Source organism: Pipistrellus kuhlii, unplaced genomic scaffold, assembly GCF_014108245.1.
Source record: "Pipistrellus kuhlii isolate mPipKuh1 unplaced genomic scaffold, mPipKuh1.p scaffold_m20_p_7, whole genome shotgun sequence".
In the NCBI taxonomy this organism is placed as follows: domain Eukaryota; kingdom Metazoa; phylum Chordata; class Mammalia; order Chiroptera; family Vespertilionidae; genus Pipistrellus; species Pipistrellus kuhlii.
The window spans coordinates 36143346-36156288 of record NW_023425573.1 but is presented as its reverse complement, the minus strand read 5'-3'; positions in this window follow the sequence as shown (position 1 = coordinate 36156288).

Sequence of the window (12943 nt, the reverse complement as noted above, 5' to 3'; positions counted from 1 at the left end):
TTTTATTTTTTTCAGTGCTTCTGAACTTTCTAGAAGATTTCAGTGGTAATTAAAAATGCATTTAAGTGTAGGGAAAAGAAAAGATTTTCTCTGCAGCCACGTTCTTTGGCTCAGTGTCTCCTGAGAGTTGAGGGCAGGTATTCACTGGAGTCCCTCGGCTGAAATTCCACTTCTCTAAAGTATCTCCCAAGCCTTGGTCTTTTGTATTAGACCCTGGGGACAGCTCTTTGTTTCTCTTTGGGGTGAGCCTGGCTCTCAGACTTGCACATGGCAATACTTGAATATCGGCACGTCGGGATATTAAAGATGGATATTCCTGCATTATTCACATCATTGTTTCTATGACAAAAAGCACAGAGTTCATACATAGTCAAGATGTCTTTTTTCTGACACCCTCACGTTGAGAAGCTGAAAAGGTATTTTACTGAAGTTCGGGGCTAAATTACAGAATCAGGTTCATCCAGAGGACAAATTTTCTATTCGATTAGCTGTATTTCAGCCGGGAGGACTGACCTCTAAACCCTTAACCTTTTGGACTCTAACTACCCTTCTCTTCTTTTTTTTCCTCCCTTCTAACATGGAGAGCGGTCTTTGGATGTAACATTTGAAAAGAGCAGTTATCCTTGGACAAGTTGGAAAGTTGCTAAAATTCTTTCTTAAAACCCAGATCTGTGAATACATTTAACTTCTCCTGGGTTTGGGGAGGGGGGGGGGAGTTAGTATGTTTTCACAACAACCAACTGCTATACAGGGGTGGGCAAAAGTAGGTTCACAGTGTGATACAAATAAGTGATACAATAATTAATAAATACTAATAGAAGAATAAATCCTATTTCGCATACTTACAACTGTAAACCTACTTTTGCCCACCCCATATATATGATAGAGATTGTTTATAGATCCCACCCCCCCATCCCCAAAAGTTCAGGTCACTGAACCCAGCTTTGGGCCAAATGCCAAAACTACTTCAACACCTTCACCCCTGTCCCAACAGAAAGCCAAGAGGAAAGTTTGGATGGAGAAAATCCAGGCTCATTCTCAAACCTAGCCCCATGGCTTAGGAAAGTAACTTCATCAGAGAAAAAACTTCTTTGTTTATAAGTCCTCAGCTCTCCCTCTCAGCTTCCAGGAATTGCCTTTTGAAATGTTAATTTAGCCTGGATGGCCCAGAGGGCAGCCCAGGACCCTGAGGTCCTAACTGGACCTCAGAATCCATTTGGGCCCACAGGGGCGGGGCAGGGAAGAGCAGTGCCCCCCACCCCCACCCCGCAACCACCCCCAAGCCACCTAGGGCAGGGGAGGAAATGAGCTTCCATCTGGGAACGTGCTCTAGAGAAAGCTGGATGTGGAAAGGCTCAGTGCCCATTTGCTTTTATTTGTTTCCACTCTGTTCCCCCAAATATGAGCCAGAAGTGTTTGTTTTGGTGGTGGTGTTTTTTAAAGCTGTGTTGGGGTTGTGACTAGGGGGTGGGGGATGAAGTATTTGCTGAGGACATTGCTTCCCGAACTCCCATCTCACTCTGTCCATCGCAGCCTTTTGTCGGGAGATGACATTGTCAGTCAGCCCGTGGTGTTTGTTCACACAAGATGCTTTTTAAATAGAATTGACCAATGTTCTGCTGCCACTGATTAAAGTATTATTTATACTAATTGTTGCCTGTAGTTTTGATGTAATTCATTGATCTATATTTGAAATAAAAGGTATAGCGAAATCTCCCTCCTGTTTGGTGGTGCCTCCACAGAAGCATTCTTCATTAAGTCTTCTGACAGCTAACATTCAATATAAACTTTTTTATTTTTATTTTCTGAAATGTGCTTGGCATATGAAGGTTAACCTGTGTAAGGCTTCACAATTCTATCATTATACCCTCCCCCATACACACATACAATACATACTGCCAATTTGGCCACCCTGTTATTTTGTGAGCATTGGGAAGTCTGGGGTTGAAATCAGGCTGCTGGGTGGTGGGCATCATTTTTTTTTTTTTTTTTTTTTTTTTTTTTTTTTTTTAGGAAAATAAGTCACTGGCCTAAAAGAAGGCTCCAGGTTGGCTTTCTTCCGTGGCCCCAATCAGCCCTAGACCCCAGCCTCTGTTTGTACCACGGTGGGTGGGAGGTCTCCCCACCCCACCCCCAACTCCAAGAGAGGCTGTACGGTGTTGGGTTCTGGGCCAGGCTGGGACTGACCGGTGGCTGCTCCGACCTGACCCCTCTGGCCAGCAATCTTGGGCTCTTTCTACTTTTCTGGTGGGACTCAACCCTCGTGGGGCCTCTAGCACTGCCCCTCCTCAACCCTAGCGCCCCCTCTGCTTTCCAGACGACAATAAACACTCCCCAGTATCCAAGTGGCCTGCGCTATTTTTTATCACGAGGGCTTTTTTTTGTGTGTGTGTGCCTCTCCTAGAAAAGGGGCGAAGACAGCAGTTGCAAAGTAGATGGGGGTGGGAATGGGGGGGGCGCTTGCTCGAGACAGGAAATGAGCAGAATGCGTAAAATCAGACATGTGTCCTTAATATATGGAAGCGCTCGCCCCGGACGCGTGGACATGTGTATTTATAAGCGCGCAGACAGAAGTTTAAATATTCAGACACATCCTAGGATTGTCCTGTGCCTGGCTCCCGGCTAACGGCTCCTCCTGTGCGCACCCATCCATCAGGAGGGCCGTGTGTGGGGCCGCGGGCCGGGCCGGGGAGGAAGCGAGGCCACCGCCGGGCCCGCCGGAGCCCAGGCCCGTGGAGCGGCCCCTCGGAGGCGGCAGAGGCGCCTCCCGCCGCCCGCCATGTTGGGGAGCCCTCCCTGCCCCCCGCGCCGGGCTGGCGGCCCCGGCTCGCTGGCGGCTGGGGGAGGGCCGCGCATAACCCGGAGAATTTTCAAAGTGCGAGGAAGATGATAAGAATAGATTTCTACAAGTCCCCGGCCACGTGATTGGCGAAATAATTAATTCAGCGCGCCCCTTAAGGAACACGGAGCCGTCATTAATCTGCCGCGCACAGGGCTCCTCCGACTCGGGACGCGCAGGGATCCCACCCGCGGACACCGCCCGCCCGGCCCGGCGCCCCGGCCTCCGCCCGGCCCCGCGGAGCGCGCGGGAGCGCGGCCGGCAGGTAAATATTTTGGCGACTTTTTATTTCTCTGGATTTGAATCCTTAATGAAGGTGGCTGTCAGGGCCGCTGACAAATAGCTCCCTTTGCTGCCCGGCTCTGAACTGCGCGCTGGCGAGTTGTTAGTGGCTTCTTGGATGGTGACCTTTGGTGCAGCAAAGGTTTGCACGTATGAAAAATGAGAGAGAGAGAGAGAGAGAGAGAGAGAGAGAGAGAGAGAGAGAGAGAGAGAGAGAGAGAGAGAGAGAGAGGACCTGGGGGCGAGGGTGCTGGCGGGGACAGCGGGACCGGAGAGCCCCCGGCTGGGGGATGCGCCCGGCGCGCGCGGGGCCGGCGTTGCCCGGTCGCCTGTGTCTACGGGGAACAATAGTCGCTGTCACGGCATCTGCCGCCTATTCTTAAACCGGTGAGAAAAGGCCCCAGCCCTCTTTTCAAGCGAGGGTCGTAAATTTTTTTCTTTGCGTCATAATAGGAGGCTATAAAATCGAGTTGAAATTTTACCCCAGGCAGGTTTTAACCAACAGATAATGATTTCCGAGTTGCTTCTCCCACTGCCCTCCCTCCCACCGAGGCGCTGCTGCTTCTGTCATCCCAGCAAGGAGTTTCCCCTTCTTCCCCTTTATTTTTGTGTGGATACGTTTGGGGAAAGATACAAAATAAAGCCGATTGTGTGTGTGGGGGGAGTCTTTGCCTCAGAAGTGGGATATCCCGGGGTGAGTGGAAATCTGGGGAGAGGGATGTGCAGGAGAGGCCAGGGCAGATGCAAAGGCTGGAGCTCCTACTGGCTCCCATTTCAGCCCTTTTCCTTCGGCACACCACACCGAGGAGATTCGAGCTTCCAGACCCAGGCCGCTCCCATCCCACCTCCCGCTTGCGGGGTATTCGGGCTGTGGGCTCGAAAATTCCCCAGATCCCGCCAGGATGCCCGGGAGGACAGCCTCCTTATTGACCTCCTTCCCTCTCCTTGGCTTTGAGGATAATCTCCATGAGGAGAGGCTGGCTGTGTTTGGTGGTTGTTTGGGGATTGAGTGTGTTTTGATTTCTTTTTTTGGTGTGTGTATATTTCCCCCTCAGACAGAGACAAAGTTTCCTCCCTTATGAATTATACATTCAAACAATAACACATTAATTCAATTATTCAGAGATGACAAATGTTTATGTGCTTTGCAAGTGACTCCAGCGCGGATTCCGAGTGCTTTCTCCGAGAGTGGCTCACTTTTTTTTATCAATGAGAATTGGCAACCCTCCCACCCCAACCCCACCCACTCTAACCCACCTCCACCTCTCCTGGTAGGCCGGGAGAGGAACTCTCCCCCACCACACACACACACACACACACACACACACACACCCTCCCTAGTCCCGCTGGCAGCCTGGCAGCCAACAGCCTCCCAAGGCCCCGGCTTGGCGGGCACCGGCCCGGGCTATTTTATCAGTGTGACAATTGCCCGGGTTGGTGTGATAAATCATCGTAAGTAATTCCTGAAAGGGTGCGAGGCTGTTGGGGGCCGGGCGAGGACTGTAAATCTTTCCGGTTTATTGCTCTATGAACATATGCTCCGATTGAAGAAGGCTTAGATCCTTTCCTGGAGACAAATTCCCCGCAAAGGGGCCCCCTTCTTTGGCTGGAGATTAACACTTGCTTCAGCCAGCCGGCTGCACGCCCTGGTGGAAGGCTAGGGGGGCGGGGTCCTCCAGGCCGGGGGTGGGGGTGGGGGTGGAATTGGGGCACCCACAGTCTGGCTCCAAAAGGGGTTGGTCGGGGTGGGCCTCCAGCCAGGCCGGGCCAGGTGAACAAAAGGCTGGAGCCTCGACCTGCCCTCTGCGACTTTCCCAGGCCTCGGGAATGGGGATGTGGAGGACCTTACCCCCTTTATGTCTGGCTCTTCGGAGATCTTGCAAACGGCGGCGGCGGTGCCCATCGCCGCCGAGAAGCAGAGTTGGACGCGAAAGCGAGACTTCAAGAAATGGCTGGAGACCCCCGTGAGGGTGGGATTCGGTGGTGCAGGCCAGGCTGGGGGACGGGATGGCGGGACGGCGTGGGGGCGCGCGGGAAGGCAGGAGCTAGAAGCCAGCCGCAGGCGCCTGGCCAGCGGGGAGCTAAATTCTTCTGACCACAGGCAGCCTTGTTTCCATAAATGTCACTCGACTGCTAGGCGCACTGGGAACCTGTCCTGATTTAGTATTTCTAAAACCTGAGGGCCCTCCTCTCCCATCTGACCCGCACCTTCCTGGAGGTGCTGCAGGAAGCGGGGAGGCTGGGCCTGACAGTCGCCGTTCCTGCGGAGCCCGCTGGCCCTGCCCGGATCGGGAGGCGCGGAGACCACGGTAACGGCAGCCCGGCACCTGGGCCTGCTCTGGCGGCGCAGGAGCTGGTGGAGAGAGCAAGGTGTAACGTGGGGGCTGCGCCGGGTCCTGGCCGGCTCCTCTGCCGCGTCTGCGAGCTGAGCCAAGGCCCCCAGTGGTGATGTGGTGGTTGTGGTGCCCTGGCGGGCCCATCTGTGAGCTAGAGGCTTCTACCTTAAGGCCTGACCCTACACTGGACCACAACCTAACGGCCTCTCCCAGGAAAGGGGAGAGCCGTGGGAGCGTGGGAATGCGGGGGAAACCAGGCACAGACCAGACGGGGAGCCCTGAGCATCATCGAATGCACCACAGCCGCCCTCTGAGGAGTCTCTAAGCCAGGCCTCTACATTTCCATCCCTCCTTGTGGATGGCCAGCCCAGGGTCAGAGGTCGTAGGAGGAGAGACTCCCAGCGCCCCAATCCACTGTCATCAGCCACGCTGGGACTAGGTCTCTTCCGAGAGCAGCCAGCCAGATGGGTGGGAGCTTTCCTTCAAACTCTAACCCACCCATGTCTGCCCCAGGGAAGGCGCCCGGATCCCACGCCTCCTGCCCCTCCTCCCAGACCCCGGCCTGGCTGCGTTCCGCTCCGGGGCGGGATGGTGTGAAAGTTTCAGCCTCAATCAGTACAATCTTCTCTCTGGGTCACGTGAACAAATATGCTCGCATTTGAAGGCAGCGTCTGTATTTGTGGACTATGAGGGGGTTTCCGGGGCTCTCTCTCCAAATACAGAAAGGACTATATTCTGAAAGCAAAACAAACCCCCAACTCTGGGGGGTCTGGGAGGGCTGGGCAGGAACCCAGGAGTGGGTGGAGGCGCGGGTAGCCACTGCTCTGGGCCTGGGAGCCCACAAGCTGGCGGGTGGACCTGCGGGTGCGCAGCGCAAGCGAAGCCGGCTCGGGGACTCAGAACTCGTTCCTCCTGCGTTTATTGGTAGTTGAACCTCAGCCTGGTTCCGTTCTACCGGGAATTCCGTGTGCCTGGGTATATGGCCGCGTCAGCGAGCACGCAAGACCAGGGTTGGGACAGTGTTGTCTGCAGACAAAGGGGGAAGGCAAGCTCTGCCCCCCACTGGCGCCCGCTCTGAGGCCGAGGACACCGGGTTTATGATAAATTGGGATCCAGGTAAGCAATTGCATGGCAGAATGAAAATCTTTGGGCACCGGGCTGCTTGCTGCCCCGAACGGGATACTAAATATGATTTATTTTGTGTAATCTGTGGTCTTGATTATTGCCAATGGGTGAGGCAGCCCGAGTAGACCTAGATACGCTTCTACATATACATCGAGGACGGGTGATTAATTGTAACAAGGCGCGCTTTGTGGGAACGCTCCCCGCCTACCCAAAGGTTAGGAGGACACGCTACCTTGACAGACTTGGAGGGTGGCGGTGGCGGCGTGGGGTGGGGGAAAGGAAAGTAGCGGTTTGGAGAGAGGTTCAGTGAGGGGCTTGGGGTCGAAGCAAGTATTTTGGGGGTAAAAGTGCAGTTATGAGAATGGGCTGAAAATGCATAAAAAGAAACTTTTTTTTTTTACACTGTCACTGCCAAAGTAAGATGAAGCATCATATTAATTCCGTGTCTTGGGCTGCCCGGTTGGGCGCAGGCAGGTTGATTTATATGTATTTAAAATAAACTCTGTGGCCAGCCAGCTCCCTGCATTGTTCTGGGAGCTAGCTCCACATACAGACGCCTCTATCTTCTGCTCTCGGCTTATTGTTTTTCTTGGAAGGTGAAAGTGTCACTCAGGATTATCTCCCCAAATTCAAGAGACTCCCCCAAACTACCCAGAAGAGTTCGGGAGGCTCCTCCACCTTCCCCTCACTCATCTAAGGCTTTGACTGCAGGAGTGGCAAGGAAAAGGTTTAGGGCTTCTGGGTCCTCCTCCCCAAAGAAGCAGGAATGAAAGCTAAATTGTATTTTGACTCCAGCATCCCATCCACCCCTTTGTTTACTATGCCCTGTGGCTGCTGGCCGGGGGAGGACAGGACAATCCATCCGGGGTCTTTCCGGGGGGCCAGGGTCTGAGTAGGCAGCAATCGGAGTCTGAGAGAAGGGCTCCATGCCACGGGCCCGGGTCCCAGACGGGCTTCTGGAGAAAGAGACCCAGAGAGCAAGGAGCACTCCCTTCCTCTAGGCTGTGACTGGACACCCGCGGGAGGGGGACCAACTTCTAGCGGCATTGCCTTGAAAGGAGAGTCGTAAAGTTGTTTTGTCAATTGCCTGTGGTTGGCTCCATCAGAACTTAAAGTCACTGGACATTTTTCTTCGCTTGCTGCCTCGGAGCTGTGCGCCTGCCAACTTAGTCAGCTGAATCCAATTACTACAAGCAGCATTTCATTTGGCCCCATGGAGCACTCACTTATAACTTCCCGAAAATTTCAATAATCCGAACCCTACTGTAAAGGCTCCTGATCCTAAAGACTCTTCTGTGGTCCTGGTGAGGGATGGGGTATAGGGCCGGGGCTGCCTGGGACTAGCTCCTCCGTGACAGCTCTCAGAAGGAGTTCCCTCCCCTGCTCCCCCAGTTTCTGGCTGTGGAAAGGGTACTGGAGCTGATGGCCTAGAGCCAGCACCGTGAAGCCTGCAATTCTGGACAAGCAGAGTCTGAAGTCTGCTGGTGCTGAATGGTGGGTGGTTCGGGGAGGGAGCGCAGGAGAAGGCAGTGGAAGCTCTGGGCTGCCTTGGGGTCCTCTTTACTTTCCCCAAGCCTCTTGCACCTAGAGAGCAAAAACGCACCCCTGAACGCCCAGGAGCCAACTTACCCCATTCCTCCGTGGCTGGGAAACAAAATCTAGCTACCTGCCTCCGGAGATCGCGGCCCTGGGTGGTCTCCCAAGTTAGCTCTCCTTCTGAGGGGAAGCTCCTACTTTTAAAGAACGATTTTTAAAAGAACAATAAAATAAAATAAAAAAACAATCAAGCAGTAAAAGTTGACGTCTGCCCACGTGAATGTATCATATAAAGCAGCCGTGGGATTCCCTGGTCCGGTCGGGTCGGTGGGCCCCAGTGCATCGCGCCTCCATCTGGCCAGCGCTGCGGAGAGGACCCCCTGGATCCCGGCCGGCCGGGGAGCTGAAGTCCGGGCGTGATGTTAGGATCTCTACCGGGCCAGGATCTCTTCGAGGCGCTTCCGTTGGGTGTCCATTAAGGGTGAGTTATTACCGCGTGAGCCAAAGGTCACTTCAAAGGCTTACGGCTCTGCGCACTGGTCTTTAGAAGGGCCCGGGATGCTTTGTGTGGGGCTTTCCCAGCGTGGTTTAGTGTTTGCAAACTGGTGAGTCGACAAATTGCTCAGGGCATATGCAAGAGGGGGGATCCTCTCTACTTTCACCTGCCCTGGGCAGGTACTTGGCGAATGACTGGCAGTGGCGTGCAGCACAGGCGGTTTGGGGGCGAGGGTGGAAGGGATGTTTGTTTCTTAGTTGGGTTGCAGCCCAGACCAGAAGGGTGGTTGGTACCTCCTGGAATATAATAAACTCAGGGAAAGCATCCATGTATAACGTATAAACCTGAGAACCAGTGTCCAGTACCCTCTTTACTGGAGCCACGGTGGCCGCTGCTGACTGGGACTCACCCGGGCCCATTTACATAGTCCTTTTCTGGTTCTGTATCGTAGTAGCTTCCCTTCCACTCCAATTCTGTCCAGTCCCCCTCCTTTGCTCTTAGAAAGTGGGCTTGGCCTGGGGGACTGGGAAACCTGGAGCATTTGGAGCTTGGTTGGAGCGGGAGGAGAGGAACTGGTTTCCCTGAACCTCTGACCCACTTGCTGCACCCCTGCCCACGGGTGTGATCCTCCCCTCAGGCCCCAGTCCCCCTTCTCCCATCCAGCCAAGGATTTCAGTGTTCAAGGCTCCTCGCTCCCCAGGAGCCACCCGAGTTTTTTTTTTCTGCCCGATAGAAGGCACCTGGAATGGCTGCAGGCACCTTTCACAATAGTCACATTGAGTATGACACCCGTAAGGGGGTAGAGCCTCTGGACATGGAAGTGGACATGTAAGAACCAACGGGCCACTGAGAGTTTTCCATTTTGTTCCAGATCCACCTGAACAGACTAGCAAACGAAACCCAGAGAGCCTACAAAAAGAGAGACAAAATTTGAGAACACACACACACACAATTGTGGTGAGTGGCATGACTTAAAAAAATAATAATTTCCACTACATTTCCATCTGTCCAGCAACTCAAAGTAGCCATCGCAGGATTCATACATCACGGCAGAACAAAAGGGCGACTTTGAAGCGGATCACCTCGGTGTGAACTGCAGCCGGTTACATGATAACCGATCATCGGCCCTCAAATTTATGGCGCTTTAATGGGGTGAGCCCAATGCCTTAGATGCAGGGTGCATTACATACCGAGTTATCTGGGCTAAACAAGATGGTTTAGAAGGTCCATCCAGGGCTCCCCATAGGTCGGAAGAGGCTCGGGCTGAGAGATCAGGAGAACTTGGGCAGAAAGCTTTTGTGGTAAATATATCCCCATCCCCAGCAAATCTGAAAAGGAGTACCATAGTTAAAAAGTCCCCGAAGTAGCAAGGCCAACAGGAAGGAAGAATCATCGCTCAGATACCCAGCAAGAGCCCTGTGAGATCTGTGGGATCCCGAGGCCCTGGTTTAGGCAAAACGGGGAGAGAAGACGCAACTGGAACCTACAAAACATTGAGACTAACAAAAGCAACCAGCACACCATCACCTCCCGCTTCTCTTTCAACTTGCACGGGCCCTCTCTACCCATCCGTGATTTACGACCGCTGAGCGCTAGTCACAGCCCGGAGGCGGCCGCCCCTCCCTTCCCGAGCCCCTCGGCCTTTCCCGGGCGCCCTGGGCCCGCGAGCGCCGGGCCGGCCTCCGCGCGGTGGGTCCGCAGCCTCCCGGCGTCAGGCCGCGGCGGCGGCGGGTCTCCGGCCGCGGAGGCCGCGCTCCCCTCCGCCCGCCGCCGCCGAGCTGCTCCTGGAGGCGGCAGCGGCCACTTTATATAACCGCGGGCTCCGGGGGCGCGGGCCGCGGGGAAAGTGCGGACCCGGGCATTCTTTTGCTGCGCTCCCTCCTACGCGCAGGCCGTTTCCCACCTCTGAGAAGCGCCGGGGCTCGGGGAAGTGTTTTTCTTTTCTTCCCTGGCCGAGGCGTTTACTGCCGCAGCGCTCGCGGTCATAAATTTTGCTGCAAACCACAATGACAGGTGCATTGATATGCACCGTGAGAGCTCCAGCTGCTTAATAACCCCGTCCCCTGGCCGCTGTGAGCGTCTTTTATTTATTCGGTATCATATTAGGTATTGATCTCGGGCAGAATTAAGTGCAGGGAGCAGAGTATCTGGATTCAGCCGTTTTTTTTTCTCGGAGGCGCACTGGGTGCGGCGGGACAAAGCGGCCGGGCCTGGGGAGCGGGGGTGGCCGCTCAGAGGCTGCTTTCCTTCCCGCCGGGACCCGGGAGCCCCGCCTGTGCTTGGGCCTCTGGACTCAGTTGGCAATTCCCTGGGACCTCGAGAAAGGACAAGCCAGACCCCTGTTTGGCGCCCCTTTGACCGGAGGGGGACTGAGATGGCGGGGATGGCGCAGGCAGGGTCCTGGCGAGGCTGCCTGGCCTGGCTCCCTGGTCTGGGGGTGAAGGGGAGGAGGAGTGAGAGGAAAGGGCAGCTGAGGACTTGGGAGACTGCCCCTCCCCCTACAGGGCTTGTCTTCACCCCAAGGCATTTGGGTCCCGAGCCCAAATGAGCAGAGGTACCAAAGGGCGAGAAAAGAAAGCCTTAAAGAAGGGGAAAAAAAAAGGGGGGGGGGTGATCGAAAAGATGAGCCACTGAACAGTTGACCATTGTCCAAGTGATTTATGACCCATTCCTGCTTTTTAGGTTCAAGCAGAGTTCACAAGGAGCAGGGATTTCTGGAAAGAAATGAGCTTTTTTTTTTTTTTTTTTTTTAAACAGTTTTGTAACAATATTCTCAGGTTCTGTTTTAGGAGAGGTGGTTTCTTTAGGGCACTATATATTTTTTTGGTGGGGGGAGGGGAAGCTGCAAAGTCCTCCCCATTTATGAGAAGCCTACTGCCCTAGCTTCTGGGGAAAATGGACCTTAGGGTGGCGAATCATCATTGTGTAGGCCTTGGAATTTCTTAATACAATGAAAACAGAGAACAGACTCCGTGCTTGCTCATGGAGCTGCCCACTTTTGACGTCTGTACACAGAGCGTTTTCTAGGAATATGCCATAGGAGAAGATATATATGAAAGGCGTCTGTTTCAAAGACCTGGTCAGTTCTTGAAGAAGCGGTTTTAATATGACTGGTCCACCTAGCAAGACGAACTTAGCCTAGGAGGCAAGAGGGGGGTGTTTTGCTTCCACAGTTATAAATGGAATGACAGAAGCAGCAGTGATTCCGGTGGTCTCAGTGTCAAATTTTGACACCCAGAGGGCCCAAAGTTTAAAACTGGAAGCGGGATCCCAGAAAAGTACCAAAACTTAAGGAAACCTGAAGTAGCTGCACTTTTGCCTGGGCATAGACACATGTAAGTATTAATCACAGGGTGAGGTGGTAGCTGTCTACTTGGTACTCAGTAACTTTAAGAGTCATAAGATGATATAGAAAATGAACTGAAAGAAAAATTAAGACCACTTTTGTTGGATAGATATCCTAATTGCATACATTTAATAACAATAGTAGAAACAATTCCTAAGACATAACATCCTAGTATTCTATTATCCCATTGAGGAAGACCTGTCTTTTATCAAGATAAATGGCATATTCACTTACATTTTAAAACAAAAATGGGCAATAATACTACCAAATGAAGGGTATGATTTTTTTTTTTAAATCAGGTTAGCTTTTTGGTGAAAGTGGAGAGGAGACGAATGACCAGAGGAGCAATTTTGGAACTAGTGGTCAAATCCAGAAACTAGGCCACATAAGTTGTGTAGATGGTGTGGTCCATCATGGTGACCATGATGTAAGCCAGGGGTAGGAAAGTTCCTGAAAGAAGAGATCAAGAAGTAAGACCAGGGAGCTGACCTACGAGTTTTCTTTATGGAGCAGACAAAAGTGGTTGAATGGTATTAGTTAGACTTTAACTCCTTAGGAGCCTTTCAGGAGAAGGGAAACCCCCATCAAGAGTCAGAAGACACAAAAGGGGTAGAATTTTTCTTAGTTTCCCCCGCTTCTAATTCTTGGTCCATTCATCATGCCGAGAAGGAGGCTCTCTCACTGGTTGTGAGTTCGGTGGTGGTGGTGGAATGGATGATCCAGAGCAGAGGTCTATAATAATATCTATACAATAGATGCAGGATAAAAATAATAGTAATAATATAAAGCATTCACCTTTCACCTGTGCTCCATGCATTTCAAATTCTAAATCTCTTCACCCATTCTCAGTGGTATCCATTTAAAAGTAGCAGAAAGCCAAGTTCAGAGTCTAAAAAAAATGTAGATGAAAAAGAAGAAACATTTTCTAGTCTCAAAAATAAGTCTGGGAGTCTTTAAGTCCTCTTCTTGGTTTTTATTTCCTA